The 19,534-nt window shown below is 42.8% G+C and overlaps 1 protein-coding gene across 5 annotated transcripts in view; it reads left to right on the forward strand.

Annotated features, from left to right (window-relative positions):
- Positions 1-595: 595 nt before the first annotated feature.
- Usp9x (ubiquitin specific peptidase 9 X-linked) overlaps positions 596-19,534 on the forward strand; it is a 110,018-nt gene continuing 91,079 nt past the window's right edge. The window contains exons 1-2 of one of the 5 annotated variants that reach the window (XM_027433144.2): positions 3,801-3,968; positions 4,944-5,054. The gene's annotated coding sequence lies outside the window, so the exon portion shown is untranslated. Of the gene's footprint in view, positions 738-3,800; positions 3,969-4,353; positions 5,055-9,030; positions 9,141-19,534 lie in introns of those variants that run through there. The other 4 variants (XM_027433143.2, XM_027433145.2, XM_027433147.2 and 1 more) reach the window with 4 other exon arrangements.

Below are 19,534 nucleotides of genomic sequence, written 5' to 3' on the forward strand. Positions count from 1 at the left end.
GATTAGTTTCAGAGAAGCACCAACAGAGCAAAATGGACAGACCATTTTCTAACTTTTTGGTTTTGGTTTTGTTTTTTTGTTTGGATTTTATGTATGTATTTATTTATTTGAGACAAGGTTTCTCTGTAGTCTTAGCTGTCCTGGAACTCACTCTGTAAGACCAGAGTGGTCTTGAACTCAGAGATACTCCTTTCTCTGCCTCCTGAGTGCTGGGATTCAAGGCATGTACCACCACTTTTATAGGGAGAAGCATTTAACCCCTAACCTACAGAACTTCTTTGAAATTTGTCTTCAAGAAGTCCTATATTTTAAGATGTATGCTAGTAAGCAGTGAATATACTTAGCAAATATTTTTTGGGAAGAATGGAGAGGGACAGAGTGCAATGGGAAACTTTATGAGGAAATGAAATATAATAAGGTTCTGTTCTGATGGCAAAGAACCAGGAAGTTAAAAAAAAAAAAAAAAACTACAGTCCTCGGCCTGAAAGGACAACTGTTAGAAAAGAGAAACCAAAACAAAGGAAGTGAGAAGAGAGGGCTGGACTACAGTGAATTTTTATCTCAGTTGCACTGCGATGTTGAACTCACTCTCTTAACCCAGCACTCTTCATTTCCTGTCTCATGAACTGAATGGAAGATGTCTAAGTGGGCAGTTCTGTAGCCACACCCACCCTGGGAGCCAAGTGTACACTTACCTCTGAAGAGATGCTGGAGAAGAGTTAAAACTAGAACTGCTGGTAAGGGTGTAATATATAGATTCCCATAGGAAATTACCAGTATTTGATTGGAATTGTTTCCTCTTCGGATGGGGGTGGGAGAGCACTGAGGATTGACTCTGGAGCTTCATTTGTGCTAAGCATTACTGAGCTTTTACCCTTAAAAAATACATAGTAAAATATATGTAACATTTGCCATTGTAATTACCTTAAGTGTATTGTTCTGTGGCATTAAGTACATTAACAGTATTGCAGAGCCATCACTATTTCCCACTGCCCAAACTTTTTTTTGTCATATCCATTGAAATCCTGTTTCCCCTAAACCATCCCTCCCATCTTCCTCACCCAGCTCCAGCATCCTCTATCCTACTTTGTCTCTATAAACTTGTCTACTCTAGGTACCACACAGAAGTGAAATCAGATGGGAGCTTTTGTGTCTGGCTTATTTTACTTAGAAGGTTCCCAGGTTCATACATGTTTTAGTGTCTATCAAAAGTCTTATTCCTTTGTAAGGAAGAATAACATTCCATTGTGTATGTCTACCACATTTTCTTTATCTATTTATTAGGGTCATTTCCACATTTTGGCTATTGTGACTAATGCTGCTATGAACATTGGTATATAAGCATTTGTTTGGGTCCCTGCTTTCAATTCTTTAGGCTTTACCTAGGAGTGGAATTGGCTGGGTCATGTGATAATGTTTATCTTTTTAAGGACCAGCCCTATTGCTTTCAGTAGCAGCTGCATAATTTTACTTTTCTATCAGCAAGGTAGAATTTCAATTTCTCTGCATCCAGGCTTATACTTGTTATCCCCTTGCTTTTTCTGTAATAGTCTTCCTAACCACTATGAAGTGTTATCTCATTTGGCTTTGATTGCTTTTCTCTAATGAATGGTGATGTTAAGTATTTTTTCATGTATTTATTGGCCATTCATATATTTGATGAAAGAGTGTTCAAATCCTTTGCCTATTTTTATTTTAAAATATTATCATCATTATTATTATTATTTGAGATAGAGTCTGACTATATAGCCCAGGGTGGACTCAAACTGAAAATTCTCCTGACTGCCTCTGCCTCTAGAGTGCTGGGATTATAGGCAACTGCTGCCTAACTCCAGTTTCCTTTGCTTAGTTTTACATTTTTGTTTTGTTTTGTTTTTTCGAGACAGGGTTTCTCTGTGTAGCTTTGGAACCTATCCTGGCACTCTCTCAGGAGACCAGGCTGGCCTCGAACTCACAGAGATCCACCTGCCTCTGCCTCCGAGTGCTGGGATTAAAGGCATGCGCCACCAACGCCCGGCTTTTTTACATTTAAAAGTGTGTTTGTGTGTGTGTGTGTGTGTGTGTGTGTGTGTGTGTGTGTGTGTGTGTGTGTGTGTGAAGAGATCAGAGGACAACTTGCACAAGACCATTTACCCCTTCTACCACGTGGGTTCCAAGGATCAAACTCAGGTTGTCAGACTTGACAGTAAGCACTTTTACCCACAGAGACATCGCGGCATCTCACCATCCCCTTTTGCTTATTTTTATATTGAAGGGTTTTGTTTATTTGTTTTGCTGTTTGAGCTGAAGTTTTTTTATATATTGTGAATTTTAATTCATTTGATAAATGATTTACAGAAATTTTTGTTTTGTTTTGTTTTTCGAGACAGGGTTTCTCTGTGGCTTTGGAGAACTAGCTGTTCTACACCAGGCTGGTCTCGAACTCACAGAGATCTGCCTGCCTCTGTCTCCCGAGTGCTGGGACTAAAGGCATGTGCCTTTCTGGCCCCACTACAGAGATCTTTTAAAACATTCTGTAGGTTGCCTTTTTACTCTGTTGATTATTATTTTAAATTGACACATAATAATCATAAATATTTATGGGGTATAATGTGATTGAACTTTTTTTTAGAGGATTGGGAGAGGTAGACAGATTTCTGTCCTCGGTCTTACTAAAAGCATGTATTAGTTTTATTACATGTATTAGTATTATACAAACAATATTGTATGTGTTAAGAGTTATAAGGACTGTAACTGTGTTTGGGGGCACACTATTAGTTGTGAAAACTTTGTAAACAGTCTTGTGTCGCATAGAGAAAAATGGTTTTAAAAAATTACATCAGTCACCTAAATTCTTTGGGATTTCATTTAAAATGCTCCTTTATTAGAAACGAATGTATTTATAGCATAAGTTCAACAATCCTATACACGAAATAGAATAGATTTTATAGGACTTTGTTATGATTTTGCATTCGAGTTGTTGCCCACAGGCATTATGTCAAAATGAAATGTGATAGATCAGTAGTTGTATTTATAGCTTCTTCATTTGTACATTTTAGGTAAACCATAGAATTGTTTCAAACTCCCATTCCCCCGCTCCCCCTTCGCCGTTTGAGATTGCCCTGATAAATTTTTCCTCTGCAGCCTGCACTTTAGAGTCTCAATATGCAGAAAATAGTCCCTGATGTAGCGGATGGTTTCGTTAAGTCCCTTCCAGGTTCTCACCCTGAATGCTGCTGATACGGCAATATTGTGTTCATTTTGCTACATTTAGTATTACCGAGTAGCTATGCTGTGTGGTACGGTGTACAATTTTTGTCTTTACTGTTTTAAGAATTCCTGTGTCCAAAATGTCCTCGTTCCCAGTCTGTGTGCCTTTAAGGCTTACGAAATGCTTTCAGGTACTGATGCGGCAGGACCGTGTGAATGAGCTGCTTAAAGAGCCTGCCTCAAAGAGTGGGAAGGAGGCCCTGACTCTGAAGGAGTTCTAGCCACGCCTTCCCCCTATCGGCCTGGAGCAGGTGGCCAAACCCTGGGGACCTGGCACCACCGCTCGGTGGCCTGTCCCGTCCTCGTGCCACGTGACGCCGATCAGCTGCGCAGTCAGGACCCTCGAGCAAGGCGCCTGCAACCGCCTAGCACTGGGACCCAGGAATCTCGTTTTTTACTGTTCCCCCTCCCCCGCACCATCCCGGAAAAGGGGGAGGCCGGTGACGTCATCATCCGGGCACCAGGCGGCGGGGCCACAGTTCACAATGGAACAAAAACAAGCAGCCCCAGTCAAGCTCGGCGACGCGGCCGCAGCTCAGGCTTAACCCTCTCTTGTCCACATTCCCCGCACTCCAGAACCTCGGGCCTCTTTCCCTTCCCCCACCCCACCCTCCTCATTGGAGGCGAGCATCAGCTCTCGGTCGGGTCCTCAAGCTGAAGGGTATGGAAGAGTCTCTGGCCCTCGCGTGACCCCCTGCGGGGGCCGTCCGGAAGGCACGGTACGGCCGAACACTCCACTCTTTCCCTAGCATTGTCTTCCCCTCCCCCACCCAGTTCGCAGAGTTCCAGGCGGCCACCGCCTGGTCAGGCCCCCTAGCGGTGCGCGTCGTTCTTCCCGCTCCCCCACCAGCCCGAGGTGGACAGAGAGGGGAAGGGGCAGCTGGCCGAGAGGGGACTGGGCAGGGGGAGGAGCGGGCCGAGCGCTGAAGGGCGGAGCTTGGAAGGGGCGGGTCTTGACGGGGGCGGAGAAGCTGAGCCTTGGGCGGCGCTCGGACTAGTGGGAGTCTGCGCTGGCTGCCGTCGCTGCTGTTGCTGCCGCTGCTGCCGCCGCTGCCACTAGTCCCTGCCGTCGCCGGCACTAGCCGTGCGGGTTTTTTCTTTTTCTGTCTTTTTTTTCGTTTTTGACTTATTGAATCCGCCATATTGACGAGGCCGTGGTATCCAAGGCTGCGGAACCTATTCTCCGCCGGTGGCGGAGCCGCAACCTCTTGGTAGCCGGCCCGTTCGGGCCCTCCGCTGCCCCACCGAACCCCCTCCCTGCCTCGCACCGGCTCCCAGGCCTCGCGGGAGCCGGCCGCCGCCGTCTCTCCGTCACGGGAGGCGGCTGCCTCTAGCGCCCCGGGACTTGGGGTCGGTGACGGGGGTGAGGAGCGGAGCCGCAGCCAGCGAGCAGGCCCGAAGTGGGGGGACAGAGGCGGCGACTAGGGGAAGGTGAAACTGCCGCTGCAGGAGGAGGAGCAGGAGGAGGTGACGCAGGAGAAACGTACGGCCCGGAGCTTCAGTGAGCTCAGTGAGCGCCCCAGCCTAAGGGGAGAAGGGGGAAGAGGGCCGCCGCCGGCTAAGAGGGAGGAGGAGGCGGCCGCAGGCGTCGCTGCCCTAGGGCGGCTGGGGTGAGGAGCGGACCCTCGTGTGCACGCGGACAGCGCCGCGAGCCCGGCAGCCGCAGCCTCTTCTCACATTTTGTCCCTCGTCAGCCCCTAGCTTGGGATGCTCTCAGGTTAGGCCTGATCCCGGAATCGAGCTTTCGCATCGCGCCTCCCGCCTCCGCGTGTCCTGCTTCTTAGAAGACGCCAGTGTTGTGCTCGGTGAGTAGTCCGTCAGCTTGCCGGGCCGGGGCCGGAGCCGGGGCCGGGGGCCGGGCCACTCGCTTTTCTGGGGTCGACAGCTGGCTGGAGGGGTGGGGAGGAAGGAGCGAGGGGGTGTGCGTGTATGAGAGGTCCCTCCCTCGGGGGCCGCTGGCTGGCTGGCTGGGGGGGGCTTCCTTAGCGCCCGGGGCTGGACCAACGCAAACGCGCGCGACCGTCCGTCGTGCCCACAGCCGGTGTCCCGTGAGTGTGTGTGTGTGTGTGTGTGTATGTATGTGTGTGTGTGTGTGTGTTTTGGACTGGCAGGGAAAATGGCTGACGGCTCTGGCCCTCCCCTTCCCGTCCTGACTGGAGTGGAGAGGAGGAGGAGGAGGAGGAGGAAGAGTCCGGGCGCGGCGTGCCGCCCCTCCACCCGCGCGCTAGGTCGGCTCGGAGCCGCGGGGCGTGGGGGGGGCAGGTTCGCGCGCCCCTTAACCCCGCTGCGGACGCCCTCAGCCTGTTCCACTTGACACCAAACGCCATTACTGAGGTGGAGTGATTTGGAGCGGGAGAGCTAGGCCTTGGCGACGCCGGCTATCGGGCTTGCCTACTTGGCCACCTCCCCTCCGCCCTCCCGTGATAACCCGCAGTGCTCGGCGCCCCGTGCCCTGCAAAGTCCGAGCTGGTTATCTGTCTCCCACACCTCCCGCGCCCCCCTGCATTTGCTCACGGCCAAAGGCCAGGAAGGGTGTTTTGATGCCGAAATCGCATCCAAGGGAGAGTAGACCTACCGCCTTTCTATTTTTAACTGTTCCTGAAGAAGAAGAAGAAATATTAGCATGTGCGAGTTTGTGACTAATAAAACCTTCAGATGCTTGTGATGCGAGGCTTCAGGCTTGATAAATGGCTTGTTTTTCATTCATTGTGAAATATTTAACTTAAACATGGGGGAAGCCGGGGTTTTGTTATTGTTTGGGTTTCTTCAGCGACAGGAATTTTAAGATTTTTTAATACAACCTGCTTAAATTAAGCACGTTATTATTTTTGGAAGTTCTGTAGTTACACCGTTAATTGCATTTTCACGGGCGCAGTTTACAGGTGTGTGTAATTGCCGCAGAGTGTCGTTGAAAGTAAGTGAGGGAATTGTGGGTTTAGGTTAAATTTTCATGCTTCTGTTGGTAGAAGAGGAATTTAATTATTTTCACCTTAAAACCCACCAACCTTCCATATCTATCCTTTGTATAATTTCACTAACGAAAAAGAATTTTGGGTGTACTGATGTGGAAACTTTGCAGCCGGTATCTATTAGAGTTCATTAGCTCCCTTTATTATAAGGACTGGTTAACTATGACTAGGTTGCCTTTTTAACCCGTACATTTGAACTTAAAAATAGGGACTGTGAACTCTAATTTAGATCGTTTTAGTCTACTGAATCGCCAGGCTGCCATTTTGGCTTCAGTAAAATGCCTTCCAATTCCTTATAAGATTTAAGTATTAATAAATATACGGAGATACCAACATTTGTTTTTACAATGTTTAAACTTACCTGCTTTGCCATACTGTAACTTGAACCTTCTAAACTTTATTGTTCCAGTGTTTGGGTAGAGTGAAAGCCGCAAGTATTTGGAATTGATGTTCCAAGGCTGAGATTTTTTTTTAAAGTATGTTTTGCTTTCTCTCACTTAAATTCTGTGTTTTAAAACTATATGAATACCTTCGTGGTTTTTCTTACAGATACCTACCTGCCCCCGCCCCCGAAAATATGCTGTTACCTTATTGTTCTCATACTGTTTCTTTTATTTGCTGACCTTAGTAGATTTTAAGAGAATATCTGTAGGGATTAAGAACAAAAACAGTATGGTCAAGAACCTCAGTTTTTTTTTTTGAAAGTAACTTTAAAAAGTAGGTTTTTATCCTTAAATTATGAAGCATTTCATGAGGTCCTTCATTTTCCTCCTATCAGTGGAATGCTCAAGTATGATTTACTTTGGTTCTTTTGTCTACTAGGATTTGTTAATCTCTAGAATAATTTAGTGGAGTCTCTTTAGAAATTTTTTGACATAATATTAATAATGCTACTTAGGGATGTTTGTCAGAATCTCCCAGTCATTTAGTTATTAATTAGTTGGGCACAAGAAAACATCTATTCATTTACTTTTCTTATTTAATGGATCAATTTTTAAAGTTTTTATATTTCCTGAGTTTTATTATTGGGACCAGTCTTCGTTTAAAACAGGTGATAGGGCTGGAGAAATGGCTCGGTGGTTAAGAGTACATGTAGTTCTTGCAGAGGACCCAAGTTGGATTCCCAGCACCCACATTAGGCAAACCACAACTGTGTGAATCCAGTTCCAGGGGATCTGACACCCCTCTGACCTACACTCTCTCTCTCTCTCCCTCTCTCTCCCTCTCTCTCTCTCTCTCTCTCTCTCTCTCTCTCTCTCTCTCTCTCTCTCTCTCTCTCTCTCTCTCTCAATGTGTGCTAGTCTTTGACTTTGAGACCCCAAGCTGGGGAAGTGAGATATTCCTGTGGTTATTGAGCTTGAGTTTTGTTTTAGAATTTATAATTCTTTTTATTACTTTGCACATTATATTTTCTTTCTTGCTGGTATGTTTTCTCAATCTTTAAATGTTCTTCAAAAATGGACACTAGGTTTCCATTTCATTGTTTTAGGATCTGAATCTTTGAAAACCATCATTTGTTGCTAAGTGTCTTGTAGTTTTACGCATTATAATAGTGTTTGAGAAAGAGTTACTGCATTGATCCTCAACTCCAGATGTTAGAATTACTTGGGAGGGTTTTTGTTATATGTGATATGGGCCTGGATAAAAGGTATATTTTAAAGAGTACTGTGTATGATTCCTGTACAACATCAGATATAAAATCTTGGGGCTATTGTAGAACTTGTGAAGATGAATGAGAAGATGGATTTTTCTAACTGCTTTCCATTTTCAGCGTAATTAACACTAAACATTTATTATAAGTCAACACTGCTAAAAAACTTTCTCATTTATTACATTATATAGGTATTATTTTCCTTATACCAGTGGCCTTCCATCTGTCATACTCAGCTAGTGGTACTTTAACTTATGTGCCATAGTAGTGAAATGTTAGGGGTTTTTTTTTTGGTTGGGTGTTTTTTGTTTGTTTCTTTTGTTTTGAGACAGCCTCGAGAGTGCTGGGATTAAAGGAGTGTGCCACCACTGCCTGGCTACTATTTTTTTATTTTTAATTTAGAGCCTTTAGTTTGATGGGTGTACCAGAGTAGCTTTAGATTAGTTTTGTTTGTAATACTATCAAAATAGTCTGACATTTGAAAAATAACTTGTTAGCCATGGAAGATAGAGTAGGTATCTTTCATATGTCTAACAACATGTTCAGAGTGATAGGTTAGTTAATTTATGACTAGAATAATATGGGGCAATTTTTACATTCCTGAAATGAAATCAGAAATTTGTTTCCTGGAAATTCATATTATCTCATTAATGATCATACAGTGAAATTGTTACCTCAATTTGAGAATTCAGAATTTTATTTAATTGAAAATTTTATTTTCATTATAAATTTTAAGACTAAGGGTTTCATCTAGCACTTTATAGCCTTGGTTGATTATGGAATGAAAATGGCCAAAACAGACATACAGTGTATGTGCCCTGCTTCCTTAGGGCCTCATGCATGCTGGGATAGTAGAATGCTACCACCAGTTACATCTGTATCCCTTTGATCATTTTTTGTTTTGTTTTTTGAGACAGGGTTTCTCTGTGTCTCTGGCTGTCCTGGAACTTGCTTTGTAGACCAGGCTGACCTTGAACTCACAGAGGTGTGACTGCTTCTGCCTCCCAAGTGCTGAAATTTAAAAGGTATGCACTACCACCATCTGACCTCTGTAATCATTCATAATATGACACAAGAATCCTCAAATATCTTTAGTGAAATTTTAGAAAATGGGATTTAATGATCTTTAAAGTTATTTTGTATTATTTATGTTTCAGTGTTTTGAGACAGGAGCTCACAAATCTAGGCTGGACTCAAGATGGCAATATAGCCAAAGATGGTTTTAAACTCCCCATCCTTCTGCCTCTACCTTCCAAGTGCTGGGATTACAGGTACTTACTGCCACAGCATCTGGTTCTGAATTGTGTTATATAGACAAAACAAAAAAAAGACTGAAGTTTTCTGACATGTTATTGATGCAAAAATGATGACTACTATAGTATATTTTTAGAGAAAAGGAATGGGAAAGTATTGCATTGTTATATAATTTACTTAAAATTATACTTGATCATTGCCAAAAGGCTGAGAAGTGATTAAGATTTTTTTCAAACACACCTATGCTCAGTTCTGTGTCTTCATTATATGTATATGTGTACCTTACATGTGTATTCAACAAATGACTTTTGGTTGTTGTATAGTTTAGCATTTCAGACTGGGTCTCTGCACAGCACAGATGGGTCTCAGCCTCCTAAACACTTGAGACTACAGACCTGCCATGCCCCATCAAGAAGTTTCCAATTTTATTCTGGATGATTGCCTAACAGTTATTTATTTCTCTGTGTGTTAGAATCATTTATGGAACTTTTAAAAAGTATGTTTACTTTAGTCTTATTTTCTAATTGGAGCAGGAACTGGGCATTTAAAGGAAAAAAAGTAGGGCAGAGTAAAAAAGTACTTGAAGTACAAGCCTGATGACCAGAGTTCCCTCTCAAGAGCCCAGACAGGGAGGGGTTTTTTTTGCAGTTCATTTTAGGAAAAGGAAACATTTGTAGCCCTGTGCATTTTGTGTTTTGTTAGATAGCAGTACTCTTGAACCTAATTTTGTCAATCAAACCCAAACTTAGGGAGACGTTCAGGAATTAAATTGGTAGGTGTATGAGACAATTATTTCACAGGCATGACTCACTCACATACATACATACATACATACATACATACATACATACATACATACATGTTTCACACATCCATCAGTTCTGAGTACCTTCTCAAGAGTTAAGGTTTCTGGCTCCAGAATTAATGTTTTAAATATCTTTTAAGGCATCAATTTAATCTATCACAGATATTTATTTGGTATCTACTTTGTGCTAGGCATTGTTCTAGCAACTACTATTATGTGAAAGGAGAGGCACAGGATTAGTCGTCTCGAAAGTCCTTCCTAGACCTTAACTTGTTTTCTCTAGTGAAAGATATTATCAAGGATAGTGTAAATGAGTTTTTGTTTTTGAGACAGGGTGTCACTGTGTGTAGCCTTGACTGTCCTTGAACTTGCTGTGTAGACCAGGATGGTCTCAAACTCAGAGATCCACTTGCCTCTGCCTCTCAGTGCTAGGATACTACACCCTGCCAGAAATGGATTCTTGGCATATGGGCTTTAGGAATTGATTCTCTTTTTTCCTACACTATATGATTTTGTTTCATTAATTTAGTTGCTTTGATTATTCTTGTCTTCCCACAGCCCTGCCCATACCTGTAGTCACAGCCCTTGGGAACCTGAGACAGGAGTGGAAGAGATAGACCAATATAGGGAGGGCCTGTCTCAAAAACTGTTTTTTGTTTTGTTTGGTCCTTACAGGTTTTTTTTTAGATTGGTAGATTATATCTTTCCTAAGTCACTCACTCACTGATAGATCCTTAGCCCACAGAAAACATCTGGCAATGCATACTTAGTAACCATTTGGTGAACATAGTTCTCTGTATTCCATTACATTTATTTATGGGGAAGAGTACTTGTGAAGGAATCTTCTCTCCTACCATTTAGGTTCCTTGGATGAAACTCAAGATAGTCAGGCTTGGTGGCAAATAGCAAATACCTTTCTTTATCCACTGAACCATCTTACCAACCAACCCTCAACATGTTTGTTTCCCCCCCCCCCACACACACACAGGGTTTTTCCTGTATAACAGCCCTAGGCTGTCCTATAATTATCTTTGTAGATCAGGCTGGCCTTGAACTCAGACATCTGCCTGTCTCTGTCTCCCTAATGCTGGGATTAAAAAAAAAATTGGGGGGTGGGGGTGGTGGTGGTGGTGGTGGTGGTGGTGTGGTGGTGGTGGTGGTGGTGGTGGTGGGTGGTGGTGCACGCCTTTAATCCCAGAGTCAGATGTAGGTGGATCTCTGAGTTTGAGGCAAGCCATGTTTACAGAGCTGGTTCTAGGACAGCCAGGGCTACACAAACCCTTTCTTGGAAAAACAAAAAAAAGGTTATTTAGCTGCTTTCCCAGGGGACCTGGGTTCAGTTCCTTGTACCCACAAGGTGACTTACAACCATCCATAACTGTAGTTTCAGGGGATCCAATAGTGCTTTCTGTCCTGTGAGCACCAGGTGTGTACATGGTGAACATACATACATACACACGGGCAAAATCATGCACATTAATAAATCAATCTTTTAAAAATGTCTATTTTTGCCGGGTGGTGCTGGTGCACACCTTTAGTCCCAGCACTCGGGAGGCAGAGGCAGGCGGATCTCTGTGAGTTCAAGACCAGCCTAGTCTACAAGAGCTAGTTCCAGGACAGCTTCCAAAGCTACAGAGAAACCTGTCTCGAAAAAACAACAAAAAAAATTTTGCTGTTTTGATTTTTCTCTTTACTACTTAGAGGAATCATTTGACCTAATCATTTTTATTGTATGAGAGAGGGGGAGGGAGAGTGGTGTGTGTGTGGGGGTAACACTATGTAACTTTGGTTGGCCTGGAACTTGCTGCTGTGTATGCCACCAGGCTGGTCTTGAACTCACTGAGATCTGCCTCCTGGAGAGCTGGGATTAAAAGGCATGGTCACCACACTTGGGTTCCTTTTTTTTTTCTTCTTTAAGTTTTATGTATATAAGTGTTAAGTGCACACAGGGATTCAGTGCCCTTAGAACCAAAAGAAGGCTTACAAAAAAAAACAACCAAACCCAGGTCCTCTGCAAAAGCCAAGTACTTTTAACCACTGAGCCATCTCTCCAGCCCCAATAGTCCTTTTATGATGAATTTTTTAATGGATCTTGTCTATGTCTGTCTGTCTCTGTCTCCCCTCTCCTCCCCCTCTAGTTTCTCTGTGTGTACAGCCGTGGTTGTCCTGGGATTTGTTCTGTAGACCAGGTTATAGAGATCTGCCTCCCAAGTGCTGAGATTAAAAGTGGGCCACCACTGCCCTACTTAATCTAGTCATTTTTAGTGAAGAAAGTGGTCCAGTGAGATGAAGAAACATCCATAATTAACAAATCCTATCAGTTGTTTTCTAAACCATTACCTTTGCCATCATCAGTTAATGGATAATAAGATCAGGGATTTTGTCCTTTACCTTTGTGTATTTATAGAACACGTACAACAATGCTGTTTATATAACTACTTATTGATTACCTGAATGGCAAGATTGGGATACTATTTGATTTGCATAGCAGGGATTGTAAACAGGGCCTTGAACATGGTCTAACAAGTGTTCTCTCAGCCCCTAAACTCTCTGTGTGTGTGTGTGTGTGTGTGTGTGTGTGTGTGTGTGTGTGTGTGTGTGTGTGTCTGTATGCCACCCCTCCCTCCTTTGTTTACTTTTTATTTTGAGACGGTCTCACAGAGTTGCCCAGGCTGTCTTAAAGTAGCTGTGTAGCCCACACAGACCTTGAACTTCCTGCCTTAATTTCCAGAGTAGCTGGGATAACTGGGGTGGGGAAAGCACAACACCTGAAGGTTGTGTGAATTTTAAGTTTTTAAAAATTACTGTATTTTTTGCTGGGCAGTGGTGGTACATGCCTTTAATCCTAGCACTCTGGAGGCAGAGGCAGGCAGATCTCTTGAGTTTGAGGCCAGCCTGGTCCACAGAGCTAGTTCCAGGACAGCCAGGGCTACACAGAGAAACCCTGTCTTGAAAAACAAAATAGAAAAAAGAAAAATTGTTGTGCTTTATTATACAAAATGAGTTTCATTATGATTCCTAAATGTTTCTTATGTACTTTGAGCATTATTCACTTCTTTATATTATCCCTCCTTGCTTCCCTCTGCCCCCATCTTATCCTTTTCCCTAATAGTTGCCCTTCTACTTTCATGATTTTTTTATAATTTAGTTTTTCTTCTAAATGTCATGTTTGTGTTGGCTTCCCTATTGAAAGTATTTTAATTTTTAATATCAAAGCATCACTTGAGATTGTGGGGTAAGGGCTATTGTCATTACTTTTACAGCCTAAGAAACTGAGGCACTGAAGTGACTGATAGCCAGGATCACTGGGTCAGTACAATGCTTAGGAAGAGTAGGCACAGAGTAAGCCTTCAAGCTATGTCTGCTTGAAGCCCTGCTCCTTTAATTCAAATCCCACTTGTGGCCAAGTTGAAACTCTTCCCCCAACATCTCCCTCCATACAGATGCATCATTATTTTATGACATTTTACTTTATTTTTTTCTGTTACTTACCACTTATGTGAACTTTGAACATGTGAGATCCAGGTTAATCAAATGTTATGGAAGGAATTGTTTTCCTTGGGATGATTTTGAGCTGCTAGTTGGAATATTAGATCCCAATCTGTACATTATGACTATGGCAGGGAAAATAATGAGGAAAAAGGGAGAGAAGGGGAACACTCCTACTCCTGTCTTAGAGCCTCATGCTTTGCTGACTGGTGACTATTGAGAGTCGTATTTTTTTTTTTACAGGCTAACAATTTTATTTTATTTTATTTTTTCTCCCTCCCCCACCCCCAGCCTACCCCCCACCCCATCCACCCACCACTCCCCAGGCAGGGTAGGGCCCTCAACAGGGGCTCTGCAAAGTCCACCAAATCTTCCTGTGCTGGTCCTGGACCCTTCCCCATGTGTCCAGGGCCAGAGTGTAACCCTTCACGTGGGATGGGCTCTCAAAGTCCCTTCTTGCACCAGGGAAAAATAACTAATCCACCATCAGAGGCTCCCTGGAGTGCAGAGGCCTCCTTATTGGCATCCATGTTCAGGGGTCTGGATCAGTCTTGTACTGGTCTCCCCGACAGCATCTGGGGTCCATGTGCTCTCCCTTGTTCAGGTCAACTGTTCCCTGTGGGTTTCTCCAACCTGGTACAGACCCCTTCATTCCTCCCTCTCTTCAACTAAATTCCCGATTTCGGCTCAGTGTATATCTGTGGATATCTGTCTCTGCTTCCTTCAGCCACTGGGTGAGGGCTCTAGGATGGCATAAAGAGAAGTCATCAATCTCATTTTAGGGGAAGGGCTTTTGGTTTATCCTCTCCACCATTGCCTGGATTGTCAGATCGTGTCATCCTTGTAGGTCTCTGGAGATCTCCCTGGTTCCAGATCTCTTCTCGGACCTATAGAGAGTCGTAATTTTTAGTAGCTGGTCACAGGCCTCTCTTGATTTTCCTCTCACCTAATTATATGAGCTTCTTTTTTTGTGGGGGTGGTGGTGAGACAGGGTTTCTCTATAGGTTTGGAGATTGTCCTGGAACTCTCTTTGTAGACCAGGCTGGCCTCAAACTCACAGAGATCCGCCTGCCTCTGCCTCCTGAGTGCTGGGATTTAAAGGCATGCACCACCACCCCCCAGCTTATATGAGCTTCTTAATTCAAAGTTACTACTAACTGATACAGAGAACATGTCAATTCATGTTTAGACCCATATTCTAAACTTAACAGAGTTGTTTGTTTCTTAGCACAATCTCGTAAAAGCATTATGTTGCTCTCCTTGATAACTCGGGTCAAAGGAAAGATTAGCTAAACCTTTTCTGTAAAAAGCAAGTTATTAGCCAGGCAGTGGTGGCACACACCTTTAGTCCCAGCACTCGGAAGGCAGAGGCCAAGAGGCAAAATTGATGACATTGAAATTGTACATTGAAATAAAAATGTAACTAGACACAGTTAAGTAATTCAGGTCTAATGGGGGGGGGAATGGAATTTGGTTTGGGAGTATAGTACAGTATTTTGTATAATTGGAATTTAAAGTCTGTGTTCTCTCAATCGGTTGCAAGTATTTCTGTGTTAAGTCCATTCTTAGCTTGTAGGACAAACAAACAAAAACCCAGTAAAACAAAACAAAACAAAAACCCACAAACCCAGAGGTTGGATTTAGTTTGATCCTAGTTTGCCTGTCCTTGTTTAAAGAGAAGTAGTTCCCAAACCTGGAGGAGGACTTGTCAAAAGATTTCTCTGCTCACTTCCAGAGTTTAGTTCAGCTAGTCTGCAGTGGAGGTCTAGAGTATGTGCATCTAAATAATCCCCGGTAGGGAATTACCTCTAGATAACTGCTTAGTTAATTCTAGCATACCGTACTTCATCAGTCTATTAAGGTCTAAATTTGAATATTTTGCTTTGTGCTTAATTTAAAATTTGATTATATAGTAAATGCCTGCTATGTACTGGGTTGTGCTGTGTATTAGGTATTTCCAGGTAATAGGAATGCAAGGTTTAAAAAAACAGAATTGTCTCATTCTGTATTAAAATGAATTTAAAATTAGTCTCTGTATACACTTATCTTTGAGATCAAACGCCATTTTGAAAGCAGGCCAGTGAGTGGTATAAGCTAAATTGGAAAAGTGTATTGTCGAATACAGTAATACTTCATTTGGTATAAATGTTTAGAACATTAAAGCTCTCTTTCATTAAGCTGTAATTTAATATTTGATGGAAAGCTTTCAGGAGCATTATATATTTTATAATTTTATCTGGTTATGATATTAATATCTTATGGGGGGCTACAAATGGGCATCTGCCATCATTCTTTCCAGTCATTAGTTTTATCTCCACTTTTTCAGATACTATTTTGGTTCAAAACTTTAAGTTGATTTTAATATGACTATACAACTTTATTTCCCACTTTTTGTTTGTTTGAGATAGGGTGTCTGTCTCTGTGTAGCCCTGGCTGTCCTGTAACTCATTCTGTAGACCAGGCTGGCCTTGAACTCATAAAGACCCACCTTTAAATGCCCTATTTACTTTTTAAACACTTACTTTCCATATGCTCTGTTTTCCAGTACCTTTTTAAAGAGGTTGTAGTAGTAGTAGTAGTAGTTTGTTTTTTGAGACATAGTTTTATGTGGTCCATGCTAGGCTATAACTCACTTTGTACTTGAATATGACCTTAAACCTCCTCCTATTGTGTTAGCATTACAAGTGTGTGTTGCCATACAGGATTTATGCAGTGCTGGGTATCAAACTCAGGGCTTTACTAATACCAGGTACGTACTCCACTAACTGAGCTATATCCCCATCCCATGCTTCTATTTGGCAGGTGAAGGTAATTGGGAATTTTATAATTCCCTGCATTATGAGAGTAGGAAATTCTTTGAAAGAGGATAAAGTCTACTTGAGGAAGTTGTATTTTTTTTTATTAGTTTTATTTTTGTTGTTAACTGTTTGAGACAGGCTCTCTGGCCTCAGACTCTCCTGCCTCAGCTTCCCAAGTGCTGGTAAGGAATACAGGCTTGCACCACCATGCCTACCTGTTTTCATTTTTCTTTGGAGGAGTATCTGATTTATCTCAGCTGGCCTCCAGCTCCCTATGATCTTCTTGCTTCAGCATCAAGAGTGGTAGGATTACCATGAGCCACCAAATCTGACTGGGGAAAGTGATTGTGGTTGTGCAGCTGAATGAAGACCAATGACCCTTCCCATTATTTTCCTTTCACTGAGAGCTTCCCCTTCTTTTTGAACGTAAGCTAGGTGTTGTTTCAATGTCCTTATTCTTGTTCCCGCCCAGATACTGCTCAAAATGCTTAGTGTGCCAATTCCATGAAAACGGTTTGCAAGGTTCATTCTCATTTTCCCAGCTAACCAAATGGTCAATAGCTGGCATGGTACTCAGCCTTTCAAAACCCTCCCTGCCTCCTCACCCTTTCCTCTGTGTATCAGGCATTGTACCAGATAATAAGAATGTCTTTCTCACCTAACACCCCCCCCCCCACACACACAATTCCAAAGGCTTGGATTGTAGTTGTAACTGCTAAGTGGTGTGCAAGTATTTGAACTTGGTGAAATTGTAAAAAAGAAAAAAAATCAAACTTAAACCCTGATTACTGCTTTGCTGTGATGATGATTTAAATTCATTCACTTGACACCATTATAGGTGTAGGGGGATATAAAGATGGTTATTAATGTTTACCTTCAAGACTCTAGGATGTTGGGCCAGACAGTTACATGAGAACTGTATTTGGTGTAAGGAACTTGGGGGTGTGGCTAAGTGATAGTGTGCTTTGCATTTGCTAGCCATGAGGCTCTGAGATCAATCCTCCTGCACCAAACAAAACAAAACAAAAAACAAAAACCACAAAAAGTGTGGGAAATGTAGAGGTAGGAGAGATTGCTTAGTTTGGATTTGAATGAGGCTTGCAGATCTTCAGAGATGCCGCTTTGATGGCGCTGTGAATTAGAGCAGGGACCGTCAAGCATTGTTTCTCAACCTTTGTTATTGACCAAATACTATTTGGCCAGGCAATTCTTTGTGGCATGCTGTACTCCTAGTCATCTCTGACCTCCACCGATAAAATTCCAGTAGTACCCTTCTTCCTATTGTGACAACTAATAATGGCTTTAGGAATTGCAAAATGTGCACCAAATGCAAAGTTGAGAACCATTACTTGAAATGGTACAATGGCAGAATGAAGAGTGGTTTTAGAGGAAAAACTACTAGAGTGTAGAAGAAACAGTGGGGGAGAGTGAGTTATGGCAGGGTTATGGGAAATGAGACTTAAAAGTAGTTTAAGGCTAAGGTTACAAGGTACATGTCAGGGCACTTAAGTTTGGGTTTTAGAGTAACTGAGCCAGACAGTGGTGGCACATGCTTTTAATCCCAGCACTGAGGAGGCAGAGGCAGGGAGATCTCTGTGAGTTTGAGGCCAGCCTGGTCTACATAGCTAGCTCCCTGACAGCCAAGGCTATGTAAATCCTGTCTTGAAACAACTACAAAAGAATAATAAGCAAATGGTCTTTATGTGAAAGACAGTAGTTTTTGGGTTTTCTTTCTTTTTTGGTTTTTCGAGACAGGGTTTCTCTGTGTAGCTTTGGAGGCTGTCCTGGAGCTTGTAGACCAGGCTGGCATCAAACTCAGAGGTCTGTCTGCCTCTGCCTCCCTCCCGAGTGCTGGGACTAAAGGCATGTGCCACCACTGCTGGGCTGGGTTTTCTTTTTAAAGATAATTATGAGAAAACTGGGGAGGTAGGCCAATCATTAAAGCATGAAGACCTGAGTTAAATCCCCAGAAACCACATAAAAACGTCAGGCACAGCATGTATCTATTAATTTCAGCAATGAGGAAATGGAGATAGATGGATCCCTTGGGCTCACTAGGTAAGTAACAAACACCTAATGAACTATACACAACAAGATTGTCCTCTGGCCTACATATGCACTCACCTGCATGCATAAAAAAGATTCTGAGCATGTCATGGTGGACATAATTGAAATAAAGAGGGAACAGGGAATTGAGATTATAATAGCACTATTATAATAAAGATTTTGAGAATGAAGTAAAAGAATGGGGTTCACAAGACTCTTTGTCTCTTTATAGAGACTAGAGCAAAACACCTCTGTTTTAACTTCTCCTAGCTCCAATTCCTTCTCTCCCACTGGGAGCTGCTGTCTGCTGAGATGTGTTGAAAGGTCACAGAACAGAATATGACCACTCTTGGAATGGGTGCCTTTACATTAAAGGGTAGATTATCTAAATATGTTTATCGCCCTCATCTTCTACATGTAAGGGGGCCAGGATCTGGCACCAGAGAGCAATAACTGTAGGCTCTTCTTGTTTTGTGTAGGTGTCATTTTGCTACTTTAAAAATAATTGAATCAGTAAAAGTAGGTGAACCTGCATAAGGTAGCTGCAATTTTATTGCTTACTATTTTGTAGGGTTTGTTTTCCCAGACCTCTCTTTTCAATTTAAGTGAGAATGGGGGCAGTCAGTGGAAGTTAGTTGAACCAGTTAGGACTGTTTCACACATTCAGCTATCCTGATCTTTTTTGGTTTTTCGAGACAGGGTTTCTCTGTGTAGTTTTGGAGCCTATCCTGGCACTCGCTCTGGAGACCAGGCTGGCCTTGAACTCACAGAGATCCGCCTGCCTCTGCCTCCCGAGTGCTGGGACTAAAGGCATGCAGCCACCAACGCCCGACTGCTATCCTGATCTATTACAGATCATTATATGAACCTTTTGGGTCTTTTGACTTGTCTGTAAAGCCAAGGGTACTGTACAGAGATTGTTTTTTTGTTTGTAAGTTCTTGAATCTTTTTCTTCTTTTTTTTTTTCTTCTTCCCAAGACAGGGTTTCTCTGTAACAGCCCTAGCTGTCCTGGAACTAGCTTTGTAGACCAGGCTGGCCTCAAACTCACTGAGATCCTCCTGCCTTTTCCTCCCAAGTCCTGGGATCACAGGCTCGAGAGTCACCACTTGGCATTTTTTTTCTTTTCTTTTCTTTTTAGTTTTTTTTTTATTTTTTTGGTTTGTTTTTCCGAGATAGGGTTTCTCTGTATAGCACTGGCTGTCTTGGAATTCATGCTGGCCTCGAACTCAGAGATTCACTTGTTTCTGCCTCCAAAGTGCTGGGATCAAAGGT

This window comes from Cricetulus griseus, chromosome X (assembly GCF_003668045.3).
Source record: "Cricetulus griseus strain 17A/GY chromosome X, alternate assembly CriGri-PICRH-1.0, whole genome shotgun sequence".
NCBI classification, from domain to species: Eukaryota; Metazoa; Chordata; class Mammalia; order Rodentia; family Cricetidae; genus Cricetulus; species Cricetulus griseus.